This window comes from Rattus norvegicus, chromosome 3 (genome assembly GCF_036323735.1).
Source record: "Rattus norvegicus strain BN/NHsdMcwi chromosome 3, GRCr8, whole genome shotgun sequence".
Taxonomy (NCBI): domain Eukaryota; kingdom Metazoa; phylum Chordata; class Mammalia; order Rodentia; family Muridae; genus Rattus; species Rattus norvegicus.
This window is the reverse complement of record NC_086021.1, coordinates 155,854,405-155,876,806: the sequence shown is the minus strand read 5'-3', so window position 1 is coordinate 155,876,806 and position 22,402 is coordinate 155,854,405. Positions and strand designations below refer to the sequence as shown.

The 22,402-nt window shown below is 43.7% G+C and overlaps 1 long non-coding RNA gene across 15 annotated transcripts in view; it reads left to right on the top strand.

Moving 5' to 3' along the window:
* Window positions 1-22,402, top strand: part of LOC120101725 (uncharacterized) — a 103,565-nt gene that overhangs the window by 44,055 nt on the left and 37,108 nt on the right. For 9 of the 15 annotated variants that reach the window (XR_010065430.1, XR_010065429.1, XR_010065424.1 and 6 more), the window contains exons 3-4: window positions 11,026-11,178; window positions 16,437-16,526. The exons of 2 other annotated variants lie outside the window; for them this stretch is intronic. This is a non-coding gene — a long non-coding RNA (uncharacterized LOC120101725). Of the gene's footprint in view, window positions 1-6,864; window positions 6,943-11,025; window positions 11,179-16,436; window positions 20,417-22,402 lie in introns of all 15 variants that reach the window. 4 more of the 15 variants (XR_010065422.1, XR_010065425.1, XR_010065423.1 and 1 more) reach the window with 4 other exon arrangements.

The following is a 22,402-nucleotide window of genomic DNA, read 5'->3' as shown; positions in this document are numbered from 1 at the left end:
GTACTCTCAACTGATGAGCCATCCATCTCTTCAGCCCCATGCTTTCCTTCTTTTAATTTAATTTCATCAAACACTTTGTCACAGTAACAGAAGCAGATTGGCATAAATACCCTAACATCTCATACTAATACTGACAAAGGCAAGAGGGCTTTGACTGAGGTCCTGTGTGAACTTTCACCTTTAACAAGGTGTTTCCCGCTGTGGGTATGTAAGCTTCAGGGTGGTATAGAGAATCAAGCAGAAGTGAGATCTGGGGAATAGAAGCAGGGGCATCTTTAGGGATTCTCACAGGCTGCGTTTTCCTGCTTAGATGTCTTCTGTCCTTTGCCATACAGTAGGGCAACTGTCTCTTCCTGGTAGACTGCCCCCAGCCTGGCTTTGAACTCACAGTGTGATTCAAATTAATAGTGAACTCTCCATCGTCCTGCCCCCTTCCTTCCAAATGTTGGGATGGCAGATAAGTGCCCTACACATCACTTGGCTAGGTAGCCATTCTGCTTGACCAAGAGCCCCTTTCTCCTGGCCACTCCTGGCTGTGATGGCCACCTTGCACATATAAGGAGAGGCTATCTGTACCAAGTTTGGCATCCTTCAGCCTGATTTTGCTTTATTCTTTGAGACTATTTGCATTTTAAATTGGCAGAACTGTCTTGGTTGCAGTAATCATGCCCATACCAAGACATCAGTGTCTGTCTTTTTGTCTTTGTTTGCTCTCTGTCTCTGTCTCTGTCTCTGTCTCTGTCTCTCTCTCTCTCTCTGTCTCTCTTTGCCTCTCTCTGTCCCTCTCTCTATCTCTCTCTCTCTCTGTCTCTCTCTCTTTTTTTCTCTGTCTCTCCTCATCAGGGTCTGTCTTTCTGTCTCTGTTTCTGCTTTCTCTCTCTCTCTCCTCCAAAATAGCAGGTGTTGGATGTGTAGCATAAAGAATGAGAGTTGGAAAGTCATTCAAAGTCTTCTGAGCAGGAACATTTGCTTGTACTTGCCCTTTGGGGGGAAAAAAATCAATGAAATTTGATTTTTGGATAGTTGGTTCCATGAGCTCTAAAATATTCATTGGAACACCAGAGGCAAGTGAAGTCCACCCTTCTAGCCCTCACTGATTTCTCTGAAGCCAGCCAATATAGAGGCTAATTTCCCAGAGCAGGCCTGAGGAAGTTCTCTAGAGTAACAAGAGGCCTTTGAGCTTGTATGAGCTAGGTGGGCATGTCTGAAGAACAGGAGCTTCAAGCCGGTTCTTTAGTGCTCCTGTTCCTTTGTACTGGGGATGGAACCCAAAGACTGGCACACGCCAAACACATGCTCTACCACACAGTTACATCGCCTTACACTGGCCTTTGAGGTCAAATCTCTTTCCAGAAACAAAAATTCTTCCATAAGCACCATTGATCTAGTGGAAATTAAACAACTCTCAGAATTTGCGAAACTGTACTTACCACATTTTCCCAAGATAGGTGATGGAAAATTCAATTGTTTTGGATTGGTTATGAAATGCATGCTAGGCTGACTTCCTTCTCTTACTTGGTAGGCTGTACTTCTTTTGTGGAATCCACATGAAACTGAGACTGACATGGTAGAGACTCAGGAAGAATTTGCCAGAAGCACTTTTTGCAGGCCTGTAGAAGTCTAGTACCTGTCCAGAGAGTTGGATACAATGAAAGCCTTTTTTTTTCCTCTATCCCTTTCTTCTTCCTTAACCTTCTTTCCTTCTTGCTCCCTACCCCTTTCTTCTTCTTCCGGTTCAAGGTCTCTTGGTCACCTATCCTTACCTTGAATTCTTGGGCTCTTAATGTGTTAGCCTCCCGTATTCTGGAATTAGAAGTGCTCACTATCTACCTTGTTCCAATTTCAGTCTTCATGGAAAACCGGGTTCCCCCAAGGTTTACCTAGTTCCTGTTGTGCAGTCACAGGCCAAGGCTGTTCCTTTAGTAGCGGGACCGGCCTTAATCTTCGCCACATCACGTTTCCTGTGACTCAGACATGGACCTTCTGTCAAAAGAGCCATGACATAGGGTCTGATTATGAAACCTGACTAGTTTTGAACTCAAAGTTCTATAATTCTCTTGCCATAGCCTCCGCAGTGCTAGGATTACAGACATGTTACATTTAAAATCATCTTGATAAGAACTTTACTTGGTCACAGAGGAGTATAGCTAATTACACACCATGTCCACTTCCCCCAAGAAATCTCCTGCAGAAGAGAGTCAAGTCAAATACCCGAGCAAGGGGTAGAACTCACTTTTATTGTCCCTCCAACCCCATCCAGACGCTTTAAATAGATTTTCTGAGACAGTTAGTCTTGGGCAACAACACGGAGGATTGCCAGTTAGCAGACAACTACAGGGAGATAGAAGAGAGCTTACTGGACACAGCTAAAGAGCAGAGCCACACAGCAGGCAGATTGGGGCCAAAGTCTAGTCTTTTGACTGCTGTAAAGGGCAGAATTCCAATAACTCTTGGACTGATGGAGGCCTGCAGATGCCCAGGAAAAGGAACAGCTGGAGAGAGTACGTACCTGGGGGATCTGTAAAGTTTGCATGGGAAGTCTCTGCATGCAGCCTTGAAACTCAGGAACCACTACCAAGATTGTTATCCTGCCTTACTCCTAGGTACAGGGGTATTTGCCTTGACCTGGGGCTACAGCATGAAATATCTCCCCCCATGGTGGCTGAGAACCCTGCCTAGCTATTAAGGTATAGATGATGACTTCTTACCTATACCCTGCATTGGGGAACAGCCAGATGGCCTCTGGGCTGATGCCGTGCGTCAGTCTGACTAATCTCTCCAGGTACAAGAGCAAACACACAGTCCGGGACACCATATGTCCTTGACTCACAGCCATTACTACTCAGAGCCATGACCATTCCATCTGACATATGCTCTCCTGGGGCAAGGGGGGAGATGGGCCAATGGAATGGAGGAAATATCCTATAATTGAAGACAGAGCCACTGAAAACACAAAGAGAACGTGTGTGCCCAGTAGCTATATCCTAAAAGACATTTATTGAAACATTTTTATTTTGTTACCCTGGGCATTGAAACCAGGACATGATAAACAAGTGTTACACTACTGAGGTAATGCCCAGTCCTAAAGGACATTGTTTTTATTGTGGTATTATTATTATTATTATCATTATTATTATTACTTTGTACATTTTATTTGGTTTTATTGATACAAAATCTCATTCTGTAGCTAGCTTACAAGAACTTATGGTGTGGCTTAGGTTTATCTCTAATGTGTTATCCTCCTGCCTCTGCTTTCCAAGTCCTGAGATCACGGGACTTGGTTAACCGGACTTGGTTATCATGCCTAAGTTATTTGTTTACTTACTTACTTATTATTTTTTAAAACCCGCTGTATTTTACTGCAGGCACTGATCACCTTCCTCAGTCTTCCTAGCGTTCAGTCTCAGAGTGGCGCTTGCAGGCTGCAAGTGGGGAACTGTGGAGGAGGGGTGAGCTTTGTGCATCCCTTTACTTTGTTTGATGGTTTGGAATTTCACCCTAAGTTAAAAGTTAAACAGTTCTTGGGTTAGTTTAAAGGATCTCTTGTTGAGCTTGGGAAATGACATCCCAACAGGGTGCCCATTTCTCTTGCTCTCTCCAGGGACACCAGCAGAAGAACCTAAAGGGGTCACCTGTAAGGTAGATTAGGTTCTCAGGGGCAAGGACACTGAAATATTTCTGAGTGGATGGTAAGAAAATAATGACTCTTGAAGCTTCCAGCACCTTTGTTCTTTAGTCAAGCAGAGTAATGGGATGACGTTAACTCCTTTAAGTGCAGGATCATAGATGCTTTGAACTGGAGGAGGAGGAGTCAACCCACTCGTCATTCTTTCCCTAGATGTATCTAACTCAGGCACACAGGGTAAAGCCATTCACCATAGTGCACTGGAAAGAGGGCTAGGTGGAACTAGAACTCAGAGGCTCTTAAGGATCCAGGGTTTTTCCAGGACTATAAAATACAGTGATGGGGGAACTGAGAGTGCGATGTGTTTTCCACACTGCAAGTCGTCTGTGCTTTGCAGTCCGTGCTAGGAGGAAGTTAGAAATGCTCTCAAGTTCTGATAAGAGCAAAAGGCTTTCTAGAGAAATCTCATCTAGGTGAGGTCAAGAGCTTCTGAATGTTTGTGGTGGTTTCCTGTTCCTTAGCTCCACTACCTTGATAATTGGTTAGGCGGGTCTTATCATCTGCACTGATAAAGAAGTTGGTGCTTCAGTGGTCAAAGGGTCTTTCTCATGCAAGGACTCACTGCTGCTAATACATAAGACAGGATTTGAGCCTAGCACCCAGTGTGAGATGTTTAAAGGTTCTACCCTGAGGTTCGGGAAGATAGAGTTTAGATCTGGGCACTCTTACAGACATCCGAGGCAGAATACAATGTGTTTGCTGAAAGTTTCCTCTTCTAGGTCAGCAGCCAACAGGTGGGGCTTGGCAGAGAGGGTCCCTAGGAAAGTTAGAGCATATTTATTTCTGCTTAACATTGCATTTCCAAACTCTTTCTCCTAATGAGTCCTGCTTTAAACGACAGAGTTTTCTGAACTTTTTTTTTAATCTCCTATTTTCTCTATAGGGCTTTGTCTATAAAACAGCTCACTTTCAAGAATGCCCATAACAGGGACACAACATAGAACTTTGTTTCCCCTGCACAAAACTGGACTTAACTATGAGAGGCTTGAGTTTAATAGAATAAGATTGCTTTTAAGGGAAAATTTTGTAAAAATGTTCTTTCGGATAAGCATAAAATTTCTACCCATTTATCTCTTTATTATTATTTAGACAGGGTAGCATAATGTAGTTCTGGCTAGCCCGAAACTTTATGTGAAGTTGGGGCTGGCCTCAAACTCACAGAGTGCTAAGATTAAAGTTGTGTGCCACGCATGAATACATTTTGAGAGAGAGAGAGAGAGAGAGAGAGAGAGAGAGAGAGAGAGAGAGAGAGAGAGCGCTGACTCACAAGCTCAATCTAGTTTCATCCAGTTGCTCCTTCAGGGAAAAGCAGATATATGTACTTGTTACTATTACACCTGGAGGTATCGTTCTTGTTTGGGATATTTGGAAAACCCCATTTTGAAAAGGTCCAGGCAAATATGAACCAAGATGTTAGCAACCTCGTGACTTCTCACTACTTTTCATGGGATGCATCTTCATAAGATGAGAATGTCTCAACAGACATCTGACTGGGACCCTCAGGGTACTTTATACACACTAGGAGCTGCCTTTCAGTTTGTTTGCACACTCTGCCAGCTTCTTCATGGTAGCCTTTCCAGTATGCTACATCCAAAAAAAAAAAAAAAAAAAAAAAAAAAGATCAGTTATGGGCTGGAGAGATGGCTCAGTGGTTAAGAGCACCGACTGCTCTTCCCAAGGTCCTGAGTTCAAATCCCAGCAACCACATGGTGGCTCACAACCATCTGAAACGAGTCTGATGCCCTCTTCTGGTGTGTCTGAAGATAGCGACAGTGTAATCATAATATATAATAAATAAATAAAATATTTAAAGAAAAAAAGATCAGTTATGAAAGCCTTCCTGGAGTCCCAGCAGGACTTGCCCCCAGAGGGCATAGCAACAACTTATGTGCATACCTGAACAGGTGACTTCCCTCCCCTCTCCTGCTTCCCTTCACCTTGGTTCTTGATGTCTTCTTCCCACCTGGGAGCCCTCCATTCTGCATCTCTGTAACAGAACACCTGAAGCCCTGTAATTAAAAACAAATATTTACTTCTCACACCTTTGGAGGCTGAGAGGTGCAAGATCCAGGCTCTGTCATCTAGCGATGACCTGGTTGCTGCGTCCTCACACAATGACAGAGGGAGAAAGAGTGCCAAACCCATTCTTTGTATGGAAACCACACCTACAGTCCTGAGTTTACTTCAGCACTAATCCTTTACAGAAGGCGCTACCTCCAGAGCTTAATAGTTCACCTCAAGCAACATATCACCAAACTAATAGTTGAATTTCCAAAAACAGATAAGCTTTGGGGGACACATGGAAATCTCAGCATGGCCCCACTCAAAAGGGAGCTTCTGGAGGAATCCAAGCTAACATTTCCCTCAACTCAGTATGCTTAAAGCGGCCTTTTCCTCTTCCTTTTTTCTCCCGAGACACAGCTCACAGCAGAAAACCACAAGGATCATTTTCATTCCTCCTTCCTTTGTATTGGAAAGTCTACCTTTCAATTGGGTACTAATTTGCATGAAGATTTCAAAAAAATCTCTCCAATCAGTCCTTTCCTTATTTTTAATTTTCTTAAGTCAAAACCTTCAACAGCATTTTAAGTGATTTTAATAAGTTCCTAAGGCTTCTAGTCACTATTTTATCCTCTTTCTAATCCATTCCTCATGTAACCACATGTATCCTTCAAAGATGACCACATACTACTCTTGCTACCCCAAACTGTAGAACTCATGACTGCCGGGAAGGAAGAGATGCATGCTCCAGAACTCCGTGAATTCTCAGGAGCACACCCATACTCTCATGCTCTCTGCCAGTTGTGCCAACCCACTTTGTGTCTTCAAAGAGCCTACCATCCTTGTTAATTCTGGGTTTGGCTATTCTTTGGCTTTTGAATGTGTTTTCATGAGATTGATATTCCTATTATCCCCTTAGGGCTACCTACCCTCTCTCCCAACCTCAAGAGCTCCACGACCACCATGCTTAGTTATCCAGAGGATTTACCGCCCACCCAGGCTAACAACCCCATCTCTTCAAGTCTGCCCCATGCTTCTTTGTTAGTGAAAACACCAAATCTCCAATGCTAGCCTCCCACCCACACCTCTGCCTGTTTTATTCTTTTCATAAACTTCACTGGCTTTGGGCATGTGATGAAATTCACTCATCTTCTATTGGTTGTTTCTCCCCATGAAAGGTGAACCACACATTCCTTGGAAACTGATAAATGTCTACAACAGCTTCTGGTACCCAGTGTCTCAGTCACTTTACAAAGGTAATAAATGGATGAATGGTACAAGTCCCTTGACCAAAGTGACAATTAGGTGTGTATGGATTGTTTGCAGAAGACATACCTCAGAAATGTAGGTTCTTGTTAAAAGTCTGGTTTAAAATTTCTCTCTCATTAAACTAATAATTTATGGTCATTTCTCATTGGGCCAAAAATTTGTATGTACTTCTGAGGTGCAATATAATTATCTAAACCCATCTAATCTACATTTTCTTCTCTTCAAACACTTATTATTTCCATGTGTTAAGATTTTATTTTTCCTGTTGGGGAACAGACTTTCACTTTACAACCCATGATGACCTAGAACTCACTGTGTAGTCCGGACTGTCCTTGAACTTATGGAAAACCTCCAGCGTCAGCTTTACAAATGCTAAGATTACAGATGTGAGACACCACAGCTAGCTTGTCAAAGAACTTTGAATTTAAAAGTAGCTATTTTAAAATATAGATGACTATGGACTCCAGTCATTCTATTGTGTCACTAAGCATTAGAAAGAATCCTTCCTGCCTGTGTGCTGATTCTCATTACCTAAGCTTCCTTTATTGCTTTTAAACCTTTTCTTAATGTCTACAAAACAATGAACCATGAGGAACACAGCTGCTCTCTTCTATGAGACTGGCATCTTTGCTTTTACAAAGGAGTGAGAGTATTTGCTAAAGTGATTTACATCGCTAGCTTCTTAGAATTAAAAAAACACTGATTTAAATAGTTCACTTTCTAGTATTTCCAAACATATCAATATGCAATCTAAAAATATTCAAGAGCTACTCTACATTCTCCTTTAATATCATACACATAATGTACATTTCTCACTAAGGCACATCTCAGAGTGGACATGGGACAGTGCAGGTTAAGAGACAATTCCCAAATTAGGGAACAGCCTTGGTTTTTTTTATTAAAAATATTTATTCATTTTTATGTGTATGGGTGTTTTGTCTACATACATGTCTATGAACCATGTGGCATCATGATTCTCTGGTATCATGACGTAAAGTTGAGAAGGAACATGAGCACTCTCTTGATCTTCCCTCCTTCCAGTCTGTAGATAGGTATAGCCATGGGTTAAGCTGGGTTTGGTAGAGCATCCCTGTAGAACAAACACTTGGGACATGGAGGCAAGAGGCCCATGGGCTTGATTTTAGCCTGGGCTACATAACAAGATCCCTTTTCAAACCAAATGTAGTCTCATGGTAGAGGCTTTACCTAGCTTGAATGAGGTTCTGTGTTCATCCCCAGAATTTCAAAAGTGTCTCATAGGAACTTGGAGAAAATTGCCTAGCTGCCCTAAGTTAAATAATTATTTTCCTTCTTTATATTCAGTTGTGAGCAACATGGCTGAGCTGTGAAAGGTCTGAGTGTTGTCAGAGGCTCAAGATATTGATAAAAGTGTGATTTATGTTTGGTGGTGGTGGCAGTCATGATGGTGAAGGTTTTGTTTTCCAGAAAAAAAAACAATTACTGTATCAGGCATGGAGCTGGGTGTGGCACAGGGAGTGTGTTGAGTTCCCCAAGAAGTCAACGTGGTTAAAGAAATTGAGGTGGCTTTCCTTCTCTCTCCTCTTCTTTCTCTGTGCCCTCACACTTTTTCTCTTTCTTCCCCAACGCCCATAGTGACTCCCCTGGCCTCAGTCCTTGGGGCCAGTGAGTTTGACAGAGAGCAGCTTCCCAATAAACCTGCATTTAATATAATATAAAAAAAAATGAGGTGACAGTTTCCAGTACCACATTTTAAGCAGAGCTTTGTATGCGCTTCCTTTTATTAACTAGTTCCAATCTTTGAAGATGAAGTACTTTGATTTTTCTTCATTTCGCTAAAAATGTTTGAGAATGTTAAAGCATTTAATAAGATCTCTTTGATTCTTGCTTAATTTTGAGAATTTGTGGAGTATCATCATCAAACTAAAGAACACAAATTGATACAGCACTAGGTAATTTAGACATTTTGACCAACTTTTTTTTTAATAGAAAAAGTTAAACGCTTTTCATTTTAAGACAACGTTTCTTCGGTTGGTCTTAAATTCCTGGGCTGAAGCCATTCTTCTGCTTCAGTTTTCTTGGTTTATTTTGACACAGGCTCTCACTGTGTAGCCCTGGCTGGCCAGGAACTCACAGTGTAGACCAGGGTCTCTCTGTCTCCCTAGTGCTGAGATTAAAAGCATGCACCACTGCATCTTGCCCCTTTGACATTTTTATACTGAGTATGTAGCAGAAACTTGCTGCTTTGGATATGTTGTGGTAAAGTAAATATATTACTAAGATTAATTTATTTCATCTGTATCTTCCTACATTTTAATATTATCACTAGAAATAAGTTGCTACTGTTTCTAATAAATTGAATATGTTGCTACTAAAATATTTGTTCAGCCAGCAGCCTGATCTAACAGACCAACCCAATGCTTGTACTGATTTACAAGACTTTTTAAAATTCCTCCAGAACAAAGAGCTTTGAGAAGTGCCAGGGGATCAATATCCATAAATATACATAATGAAACCAAATAAAAAATCAATACAAAAATGATGGACAGTGCTGAGGAAGGCACCCGGTTATTCCCCCCTCCTCCCATGTGCACACACACTCAAAAATAATCATTGGAGTGATTACAAAGTTTCAGCTATCTCTTGGCCCCAAAGTAACTTTAATATATAATTTTATAAAGTCGCTGGAGTGAGAAGGAAAATTTAAAAATATTGAAAAATACTCAGCAAGGAAGGAACTGTCAACTGTTGAACTTTTTGATCTGTTGCTAAAGTAGCCCTTAACAGTTTGAATAACTTTGAATATATTAACATTGACTAAGATATATTCAAAAGTAAAGTCCTAAAGACGTAGTAAACACATTTGGGGGTTGGGGAAGAATGAAGTCCAGCATAGCAGACAGATCTTTAATCCAAGCACTTGGGAAGCAGAAGAAGACAGACCTCTGTGACTTCAAGGTCAACCAGGTCTGGACAACAAATTCTAGTATAGTCAGGGTTACACCATGAAAATCTGCCTCAAAAATTAAATTATTAAGTACAATTTAAATTTGAAAAGGAAAGAGACAAAGGAAATGTAAAATTCTATCTATCTATCTATCTATCTATCTATCTATCTATCTATCTATCTTTTAAATCAATGCCAAAGATCAAACCCAGGGTCGTAAGTATGTTTTGCATGCCCCATCTCCCATCAGGCTTGGCTGTAGGGAGGTCTTAGGCCTTGGTCTTCTACATAGCCCAGGCTGCTTTCAACCTGGAAATCTCATTGCTCATCTGCTGTGGCTGCGATGGCGGATGTGTGCCACTGTACTGGGCATACGATACATTTTAAAACTAGATGGTGTGATGCCTGACACAATTCAAACTCAGGGAGCTGGAGGAATCCAAAGAAAAGATGACAGAAAATACAAGAATCTTAGCCCAGCATAGCATCCGAAGATCTACCCCAAATCCTAGCTGAGCAGGGAGGACACCCGGGAGCTGTCTGTAGAGACCCAAAATGCTAAGAGGACAGTAACAAAATAAGACATGGAGGGTGTGGGTAGTTTTCCTGAAATGGTGTAGAAAATGCTGGGGCGTGCTTCTCAGCCTCTGCTTTCCTTCTCTGTTCCAGAAATTCACACAGATTTAGCACTTCACTTCTCTGCTTTGTTTTGTTCAACAATTCAACCAAAATCTCTTTAGAGAAGAAAAGGTCTTGATTTCCTAGAGACATATGCTCAGAGGTTAGCTGCCCAGGAATGATGACTGAATTGACTCTGTGTCAAACGCCCAATGACAAGTAGGGATAAGTAGAGCAAGGCCAGGTCCAGCAGGATGAATCATTTTTTTTTCTTTTTAGTTATAAAGGTGTGTGTGTGTGCGCGCCCACGCATATGTGCGCACGTGTGTGCGTGCACGTGACTTTGTGCGTGCTCATGTGCTTACAAGCATCTGCAAATGTGTAAATGGTCTTGTTAAAGAGAAGGATGTCAAAGGTAAACTCAGTAAGATGGGTTGCTAGCTGAGCATTACCTATGAAAGAAGATAGATTCAGCTGCCTGGTCGAAATTGCCTAAGCCATCCATGTTATTCCTTAACATACCCAGATCATGGATGTACCTTCCAGTTTGCTTCGGGTTTGCAGCCACCACTCAGGAGACCCTGCATTCCCTACTTGTCCCCCTTGCCAGCAAACATCAGAGAGGAGCAGGCTGGAGCCAGAAGTAGCAGGCACTGGGCCTCAGCAGCTGACTGGCCAGGTGAGTTCCATCGGCTGTGCGGTGGCTGGGATCTATTTTCTTCTGTACATAAAGATAAGCCGAGGGCTCCTTCCGAAAGCAAACACCCTTAATTTGAGCCATTGCCTCCCTATGATTCACCGGATGGAATTTACGATGGGGCTTTACCCCTTCCTGTAAGAGTAGCAAATGGGTCAATCCTAATAAGAAATATCAATCCGTGACAGGTGCATTTTGAAGACCACAGGACAAGGTTTCCTAAGAAGGCCACTGCCCTTTGATAGTGTTTTGCCTGCGTGAGTGAACGAAGACTGGTTCTGATGGGTTGAAAAGTCTTCCCGCTGGGAGCAAACCAAGTCTCTGCATGTGCCAGTATCTACATTGCCCCTTTCAGCAGTGAGAATCCAGACAAGACTTCACGAATGCCTTGCCGGGCAGCTGGGGTGCATTCAAAGCTGAGAAACTACCCTAATCTTTGCAAAACCAACAAAGATAAGCAACAGCTTTAGCCGGCTGAACCGAGCTGACGCTCTGCTGCACAATGCCCTTGTGACCATTATCCCAGCTCTGACCGCCGCATGGCACTGCTCGAGCATGCTGGCAATATTTAACAAGCCATCTGTCTTGTACCTGTTCCCACCGCAGAAGAGGCTTTGTCTGAAGCCTGTCCTCTTCCAGAAGGCTTGTCATCTGCTCAACGGCAAGTGAAGCCCTCATCCTGTTGTATCAGTTTCATAACTGCCCTAAGCGTGGTGTGTCTTACCGTGCAGCTTCAGTCATAGGACATCTCTGAAAGGGGGACCAGGACTGGTGTCTGCCTGTCTCTCTACTGTTAGTATATGTGAAAGCCAAGCTCTCCCTCATCTTCTTTGGGGGAAATGTTTTCAAACCTTGCAACTCCCTTTTTTATTTATTTATTTTTTAACTTCATTCTTTCTTGGTTAGTCATTGTTAAATTGGGATTTGCTCTCTGACTTCCCTGCTTTCTCTCAGATATATATAAAACATTTCCTGTCAAAATTTGTAATTCAGACCTGCCAGGAGTTTATAGATTAGGTTATCTAAATATTTGGCTGAGCCAGTTGAATGTAATGTTTCCATAGATGGAAAAGAGTCACATACCAGCATTTCCATGATTTCACATGTTTGACCTCATGAAATTGCTAGAGTTTTCAAAAGATAGATACGTAACAGTTAAATCTTTGTTTAAAAGTATATTGTGAAGAAATTGGAGCTAAAGATGTGGCTAGTGGTTAACAATGCTTACTTCTTTCACAAAGGACCCAGGTGTGATTACCAGCACCCAGTATTGGTGGCTCACAGCCACCGGTGGCTCTAGTTGCAGGGCTGCAATGCCTTCTTCTAAGACTCCACAGGCATCTGTGCTTACATGCACATCCTCACCCAGAGAAACACACACATACACATAGTTAAAAATAAAATTGATCTTCAGAACAATAGAACAACATTCTCATTAAGGAGTCCGTTTCTCCCTTTATCCTGTTTTGTCTGCCTGACTTTGATGATGACTTCGCATACCCCAGCTTCTGTTTGGAGATGTTGAAATGAGGATGAGACTGTGGCTGTCTCAGACACCTCCACAATGTTATCAGAAGGCATCAGCTCAGGCGACAGAGACATCCTTGAAAAGGACCTTCAGTCCTTGCCCTTAGACAGCAAACTGGGATGACAACACAGTTGCTTCCTGCTGTGGCCTCCCTGGGACTGACTCCCAGGACAAGACTCTCATTATCTATCCAGAAAACTGGGTTTGACCAGAGACAGACAGCAGGTAGACTCATTGATATGGGTGTAGTTGAAAACACTTTGGCTTAGAGCTTATAGTTTATTCCAAAAGATGTATCCACTGCCATTCCTCCAGCCAGTGGTCTAGCTTGATGGCCTGCGTTCACTAGAACTATACAGTGGGCATGTCCTAAACACAGTCTTACTTAAAAGTAGACAGGGTGAATGGAAGGAATGTGTTAATAGGTACCCAGATCTCTTTCTAGAGATTTGGAAAATAGTCTCCTTTTAGAGGAAAGCAGCCTGACAAGCTTAATTCCAACTGGGCATGAAGGAAAGACTTTAGATAAAACCAGAGGTAGGGGAACCTCTTCAGATTCTCCCATTCATAATCTCCAGGCAAAGGAAATTCACTTTGGACATATATTAGCAAACTGAGGGTCACAACTGGGAATGCCAGAAAAGTGGAATTTGTGCATGGTTTCCTACCATTTTTTAACGTTAATTTTAGCATGCAGTATATGTATAGCATGCAATAGAATGTTAAGTTCTATTATGTACCTTTGTGTGTGTGTGTGTGTGTGTGTGTGTGTGTGTGTGTGTGTGTGTGTCTGTCTGTCTGTCTGCCTGTCTGTCTGCCTGCCTGCCTGCCTGTCTGTGCTTTTCATGATCATATCCATCCATTGGTGCTTGGGTTGTTTTCACCATTCATTTCTAGTTCACAATGGCCAGAAGTAGATTTGCAGAGACATATGGCAATTCTATGTCAAAACCTTTAAGAAATTGCCCCACTCCAGGGACTAAGCCACTACCCAAAGACTATACATGGACTGACCCTGGACTCTGACCCCATAGGTAGCAATGAATATCCTAGTAAGAGCACCAGTGGAAGGGGAAGCCCTGGGTCCTGCCAAGACTGAACCCCCAGTGAATGTGATTGTTGGGGGGAGGGCGGTAATGGGGAGGAAGGATGGGGAGGGGAAAACTCATATAGAAGGGAGGGGGAGGGGTTAGGGGGATGTTGGCCCAGAAACCGAAATGTAAATAAGAAATATCCAAGTTAATAAAGATGGAAAAAAAAGAATTTACACTAAAAAAAAAAAAGAAGAGGAAGAAGAAATTGCCCTACTCTTCCCACTATAGCTGTCACCATTCGCTTTCTGTCTAGCATGCTTCACTTATTCTAACATCTCCATATTCTTGGTAAGACGTTCCTTTCAAACACCCAGGGCTATTGTAGTGGGAAGGACGTAGGACTCTGTTGTAGTTTTGACTTGTACTTTCCTGGAGTCATCACTGTTTGCACTAAACATTTATGGGAACCTTTAAAGACAAGGTCATATCGTGGCCTCTGGTATTGTCAGGAATGACATGTCAGTTTGGGTAGGCCCTCATGGCACCCCTTAAAAATCTCCATATGCCTGAGAGTACCCAAAAGTGTGGTTCCTTCTCCCTTCTCTTCCTTATTTTTCTTTTCTTTTCCTACTTTCTCGTCCTTCTCCTGCTCCTGCTCCTCTTCCTCCCTTTCTGCTCATCGTCTTCTTTTTTGCGACAGAATATCAGTATATACAGCCTAAACTGGCCTCAAACTCACCACCCTGCTCCTGTCTCAGCCTCCCAAATGCTGGGATTACAGTCCTGTGTCACTATGTGATTTCATGATAAGCGAGAAAGGATTACACATTCTAACACGGCCTTCAAAATTAACACTAAAATCATTTATTGTCTATGAGCAAATCAAAATTCTAACGGAATAAAGGAAAACCGTGAAGTTGGTAGCAAAGGCTTTAAAACAATAGAGTACCACAAGGCCTGGCCTGAAATTATTTCCAAAGGCCTTACTTCCATTGGGGAGGATAGGACAGGGTGGGCTGGTGAGCACCTTACACTGCAGGGAACAGAATGAAGACTGATCTCCAGGCAGAGACTGAGGAACTGGATCCCACGCAATAGGGATAGTTAAGCTCTCAGAAGTCACAAGGGAGAGAGAGTGCATTTCAAGACAGAAGGCTTCCATGGTGGGCTAAACAGGACCATAGCTTCTAATTGTGTTCTGAGAACACCAGCAAAGGATGCATCTGAGGTCCAGAGCTCACAGGAAGGTATTGAGCCAAGTGTGGTCTTAAATTCACTGCAGAGAGCAGGTCGGAAACATAGTTCAGACCAGGAGCTACAGGGAGATATGGGGAAGCTACAGGCAAGCCCCCTCTTCCTGCCTCCTGATCCCTTCCCCACAAAACAGACCTGAGAATAATCCCTGCTTCTGAGCCTGGAGCCCTTTGTCCTGTGTTGGGTGTTTCCCCCACCCTGGACCCTCCCCTCCCAGGCTCCAGTTAGAGCCACCTAATGAGGTTTTAGTAATCTGTTTCCAGGAGCCCCTGTGTGTGTCAGTATCTTGATGTTCCCTAGATGATTCAAGTGGAGCAGCTGAATGATGGGGTAAAAATAAACTGAGGTTCGTAGGCTTAGAAGGAAGAGTCTATTAGATCGGTGTTTAAAGCGAAAACTGGGTGTACGTACATAGAAGTGTGGAGGAAATGAAGGTGGTGATGGAAGACAACACCACCTGTTGCCTTGTGGCTTTCTGGTGGCTGCAGATGCTGCAGCCTGTGCCTTATTTAGGGATCCATTGCCTAGGATGGATGATGGCTGACAGCCAGGCTGGGTCATGCTGCCAAGGACAGGGAGGTGATATGTCTTGTGTCCTCTGCACTGTGGCAGACCCAGCAAAGGCTGCACTCAATAAATGTTTGTAGGGTGAGTGAATGGAAGCAGGAAGGCATGAATTCATGAAAAGCAGCCCACGACACGGTCCCTGCCCTCTAGGAACGTACAAAGGGGCAGCTGAATAGACATTACAATGATGGTAATCGGATGGCAGTAATAGTTCCCGCATGGGTGGCTCTGTGTTGTCTATGCACGCAGCCCTGCAGCCAGGGAAACCAAGGAAGGGCTTTTGAAAACTCTGTTTGGTAGCCATGGCCTCTCTTATCTTTATTAATGTCCTGCAAAGCACTGTCACCCTGCCCCCTTCTTGATAGAGCAGGTAAACAGGAACATTGCAAAAGCAGCCAGTTGCCAGAGATACCCAAGCTCACCTGGTGATCACGGAGAGGTGAGCAGAGGTGAGGACCAAGCCTCTTAGATGGGAGTCAGTCTATTGACTTTGCTTGACTGACAAAGTCCCCCCAAGATCTCTAGCCCGCAGATAGATGAAGTTGATCAAGCTAGAGCTCATTGCCAATCAATGATTACTGCTCATAAAGGTATAAAAGGTGATAGAACATCCACAGACCATGCAGGAACTGGGACTTCCTCTTTGGTTATCAGTCATCTACCAAACCCGCTCTTTAGTAACCCACACAACTTTGCTGGATTGCAAAAGGAGGCAGCAGGCTGCCTTCTGTTTTCCGGGCCTAATGATTATACACATTCAATAAAATACAATTATTGACTTTGAAAAGCATCCAGGCAGACAGACATTTGTCTGAAATGGTTGGGTCTCAAAGATTATGGATTTTGGTTGTTTTCAGCTTCCTGCCTCTGTCACTGGGATAACCTCCTGAAAAACACAGATTTTGGAACTTGAAAGTGAAGAGTGATGAGTCCATGCCTTTTGATCTGTAAGTGTTTTTGGTGTTTTAATTGCCTTGTCACTACAGGTCCCTCAGGCACAGTCCATCCTACAGGCTGGGGACATGGGCACGGCCAGCTAAACTTACATCTCATGTCCCTCTCATGCACTGGGAGCAGCAGATCATAGCCATAGACCAGCAGCACCAGAGTTTATAAGGATACATGTCCCCTCCTGCTGCCCCTCCCCACCACAATCATGCTGGTGCTGTGTGAGTCCATGCCCTCCATTCCTGTCCACTTTCAGGAACCACTTCCTTTGTTTCTAAGTAAAACAACAGTCTTTTCCCTCATGGCCTATGACTAGTTCACAGATTACAGTGTTTTGGGATGACCTTAGATCACTGGTAGGCAGTGGTAAATATATTGACCCTCAACTGCTAGCCAGAACTGTTGGCTCTGAGCCCAAGGGGCAGCTGTCCCATGGCTTCCCTGTGTTGTGGAGACTTGGTGGTGGAACCTAGCCCCAGCCAGCCCGGCCCCAGTCAGCCTGGCTCCAGACAGACTAGCCCCAGCCAGCAAGTCTCTAGGCCTGGCCAAGCTATCTCACTTAACCTCCATAGTGCTCTTAAACTACAGTCATCTGTGTGTTCTTTCCTGGCGAAGTAGATGGCCACAGGAGTAGATTTATTCATTTTACCATTGAGATTTTACTCCTGTGGCCTGTCCTCTTAATTAAATGACTCTGTTTTCAAATGAATTCTTATGTAGAGACATCCACCTTTAAAACAAGAAAATGCTTGGTAAGTTATTAGTTAGCGCCTGCCTCTTGGCTTACAATTATAACCCAACTTGTTACCAAGTTAAAGAGAACAAAACAGTGATTTTAAGGTTTACATCTAAGCACAGCTTCTAAACAAAGCAGAGTCAGTGTGTTTATGTTATGGAAAATCTAATCATGTCGACTTCACCATACAGTTTAAAAGAAATTACTGACTACACAAACTGGGTAGAAATGTGGTTCATATGTGAATCCGATCTCCAGACAAATCAAGTGGCTTACAACCGTTAATAACTCCAGTTCCAGAGGATCTAATGCCTCAGGCCTCTGAGGGCACCCCACTTATATAGTATACATTCACATAGACACATACCCAAGATTGAAAATAAAACAAATCTTAGACATTTTAATCATGGAAGTGAGCATTTATGAAGGATGCTATGCTAAAAAAAATTCTTTCTGCAATCTTTCTGCAGTCCTCCACAGTGTTCAGGAAAAGGCAGTAAGGCTGTGCTCTGAGGTTGGTACCAGAACATTGACCTGGTGGAGTCCCCTAGAGTGTCTCAGCACAGTAACTGTCCTGGAGTTTGCAATCCCAGGCTTAAAATCACTCCAGAATAGATAAACTATTTATATACCCCACCCAACCTATTCTTTAAAAAACCCAAAATGCTATACCTCGATATATACCATAGTGATAGGACACTTGCTAACATATATGAGACTCTGGCTTCATCTTTGGCACCTCCAAAAATTAAGCAAATGCCTTATATCCCTTAAAATGCACATACAAATACAAAATCATCTGAAAGTCATTAAACCCTTGAGCTGTCTTAGACAGCAAGAATCTGGATGAAATAAAAAAAGTGACTTTATTTGAAAATGATAGTCTGGGGCTGGGGATTTAGCTCAGTGGTAGAGCGCTTACCTAGGAAGCGCAAGGTCCTGGGTTCGGTCCCCAGCTCCGAAAAAATGAACCAAAAAAAAAAAATGAAAATGATAGTCTATCTTTACATTAAATTTGAAGTGTGAAGACAATGCTGTCTTTTTAAATTTTAACTTAAAAAAGTTAAAACAAGTTATGTCTCTGTGGGTCAGAGTGTGGGTTTGTATACATGAGTGCAGAGAGCATGGAAGCCACAAACGGGCATTAGATCTATTTTAGCTGGAGTTAAAGGCCCTTGTTAGCCACCCCATGTGGGGTCTGGGAACCAAACTCAGGTCTGCTAGAAGTACCTTGACTTCAAAAGTTTTTTTCTTCAGGATCATGAAATACTTGTAGCTGTGTGATCCCATTTCTGATGAGATCTGCTAGATCCACAAGTCAGTGTGGAACCAACCCCATGCCACCTCTTCCTCTGCACTCTCGCTTCTTTGAAGTTGTCATAAAAAGAAAACTTCCTTCCTCTTTCTCTTTCTCTTTCTCCTCCTCCTTCTCCTTCTCCTTCTCCTTCTTCTTCTTTAAATGCAAAATCATTTACTTTAGGAGCCATATCTGAGAACATAATAAGGACAAAACTTTAAATGACACTCTCCACCTCTTGTGCATATTCCACACATACAACTGAAAGCAGATACATATTATATGAATATTTTCCTTTATTGAAATAGATTTCTTATTCAATCTATTTCTATTAGAGTTTCCCCCTCCATTTACTCCTCCCAGCCCCTCCCCACCTCCTCCCTCACCTGGATCTGTACCCTTTTTTAAACATTTTATTTTATTATTCCTTAGATTCCTCTTCTTTTTCTAATGAGAAACAGAAAGAAGACTTTCAGTCACTTAAGGATGCCCAGATGATGTGTCTGGCCCTAGGATAACCATTGCAGCATTTGACATGCTTTTTAGAGAAGTACCTTTTTTCAAGGGTAGTTGCTATGGATTTTTAGTTCATTTTAACAAAATACCCCCTGTGAGTGGAATCACCTTGAGAGAGAGAGAGAGAGAGAGAGAGAGAGAGAGAGAGAGAGAGAGAGAGAGCGCTAGGGATATGTTAGAGATAGAGATGAAGATTAATCTCCCTTTGGATTGACTGGGCCGTGTGCTGAGGACAGGGACCACATATGAGCTCTGCTGCTGGTGTGGCTCAGGTCTCCATCTTTTCCTCTCAGCCTATGCATCTTTCCCTTGTAACAGATGGGGTATGTGAGACCTAAAACTCCAGCCATTTCTCTATGCTGGAGGCAGGATCATTTTCCTCAGACTCTTGAGTTTCCAGGAGTGTTTTTTTTAAAAAAATAAAACCACACCTATTGCAGCATTCACAAATGGTAGGTCCACTAGAGAGGTCCTAGGAAAAAAATCACAAGCACACCCCAAACCAAGTGTCATAGTGGCAGGTGGACCAGCATCAACATCCAAGATCCTCAAGTGTGGGGGGCAGGAAGTTTCTCTGCCTTAGTTTCCTGAGTAAGGCAGAGGATTCCCACTTACCTACCCCTTCCCCACCCCACAGCAAAGGAAAAGAAAGACTTCTTTGTTCTGGGAAAAACTTAGCTGAGCCTGCCCCCCTATTTAAAAAAAAACCCTTATCTTCACTGCTGGTAGGAGATATTTTATTTCCTTCCTGTTTGCTGATCCTTGTTCTTCAAGGCCCCTCAGCCCAGGCCCTTTCTAGTGTACCAGGTAACATCATCATTACCAGGCATGTTGGAGCCCATCTGTCACCTGACACACTGTCTTTATAGCCACAACAGGCTTGCATGCTGGCCACCAGACCTGGGCATGGCTTCTCGGTAGTAGACAAACCTACTTCTTGGCACATCCACCTACCAGACACTTCTGCACCTGTCGCTCCTGGTGGTCACCCAACAGCATTCAGAGGACAACAATCTCCACTTTGTCACTGAAGTTCAAACTTCTGCCAACCTCCCTTCTGGCTTGCTGGAAGCTAGAGTCACCCATAGAACAAGCTTTAGGATAATTTCATTTCAGGTGTAACCTGATGGCAAAGGACGACCCCACACAGATGGGTTCCATTTCCAAGTGTGAGGATAGAGCTGGAAGCAGGCAAGGGGGGCTGCAATGAGGGTGTGAAGAGGCACCTACAGGGCTGGTGATCCCTGAGGGATGGCACCTGTAACAAGACCAGAAACACGTATACCACACACGAACCTTGACCCTACTCACATCATCCTTGTCTTCAGCTGCTCTGACAGGTAAGGTGCACCTCAGACAACACAAATACAAACTTGCCCCGAGATGGCAGTTCAGGGATGGAGAGGAAAGCTTTGTGGCACCGAAGGGGAACAGTGGCTCAGCTGTCGATTATATGGTTTCTCATCAGCATATGTGAACCTGATGGCCTCCTAAGTTGCTCGTTCTGGAACACTCCCTGACTGGGTACCATATATCCTCTGATTTTCCTGAACCTTTTGTTCCCAAAGCAAACACTTTTAAACAAAGGTGCTATCAAGCTCCTGTAGTTGCTTGTAAAGGTCTGAACCAGCTGGGACAAAGATGTTAAACTGATACCACTCAGGCCAGAGGGGATGGCTTAAGTGTATGAGAAGTTTTTTCTCCTTTGGGGTAAAGTAAGACCTCTTGAGTACCAGAATTGCGCTGTGGAGGGAAAAAGCAAAGGCTCCCTGTAAGGGGCAGCCGGAACTTTCTAGGCTATCGTGGTATCAGGAAGACACCTTCAGCTCTACTTCCGTGGTACTATCCTGAGTGAGGAGTTGAGGTCGGAGAAATGGAGGGAGCATCAGGTTTGAGCTGAGATGTAGACGTAAGCTGGTATTTAAGGAGAAGTGTGTTTCTTGGAAGCCTAGCAGACAGCTGTGTGGGCATCCTTGAAGGACATATTAAAAAAGGTGTGTGTGCGCACGCGAGTGCATGGTTTGTGCGGTGTGTGGGAGGGGGAGCTTTATCTATAAAAATAGCACTGCAGAACATCTGCTGGGCACCCAGAGGACTCCCAGTCCTTGGTAGAGGAGAGGAGGAGATGTGTAAACAAGACTAAAGCAGGTGTGGCCAAGTGGCCCCTGCTGAGTAAGCCGGGTGCCTACTTACACTACCTCAGGATAAAGGAGGACAAAGAAGGCACTTGGGAAAGACAGCTTCTGCCACCAAATCAGTCACCAAGTGAGTGAGGTGCCCCTCCAATCACCCAGCCATAGAATATGACTTCTCTCTAAAGAGGAACAGGGTTGTTGGATACGTTTGGAACTTCCTGCCGCTGAAGGAATAGAGTGGCAAAGAGAGCAGCTGGGGGTGGGGTGGGGCTCTGCCCGCAGGCAGGCAGGTGTCTCTTGTAGATCCACTTAGCAGTTCATTACCAAGCTCCATCTGCCTGGATAACCATTACTCATGCCAATGAGTGTCTGAGGCTGCAGTGCCACTCCATCTGGGGAACTCTTTGGTGAGAGGCACTTCCTTTGGGCCATGCCTGGGACACTACCACCTGGGGAAAGGATGGCCTCTCTTTTCTAGAGCGCAGAACAATTGCAGCACAGGTTTTCATGACCAGATCGTGGTTTCCTTGGTGTCTTCATTTTGCTGAATTGACATAGCACCCAGCACACAGCACCCAGCACCCAGCACCCAGCACCCAGCACACAGCACCCAGCACCCAGCACACAGCACACAGCACACAGCAACCGAAGGCAGCAGTTCTGTGTTGACCGTTGGAGATGCATGGGGTGCTAGTGTGAGGAGTGGAGCGTGGGCATTTGAGTTGTTAGACCGACAGTTTGTTCTTATCTATGAGTTCGTTTTTTCTTGGGTGGTGACCAAGCTTTTGAGCATTAAGAATTTAATAGGAGCTGGGGAGATGGATCGGCTGATAAAATGCTTGCTGTGAAAAGCATGAGACTCTGAGTTTGATTTCTCAGAACCCACATCAAAAAGTTAGGTGCAGTGGTGCACCACTGTAATACCCATGCTAGAGAGGCAGAGACTGGCAGGGCCCTGGGGCTCACTGGACAGCCTAGAGATCTAGCTTAATCAGTAAGTTACAGGTACAATGAGAGATCCTGTCTCAAAAAGCTAGAGTGTGACTGAGGAGGACACCTGACATTGTATTTTGTCTTTCTTAGCATAAACACATGCATGCACACTAGCATACACAGATGGGAACACACACACACAATTGAATATATAAAGCTCCATTGATAGTGTGCTTGCCCAGCATGTGGGAGTCCTTG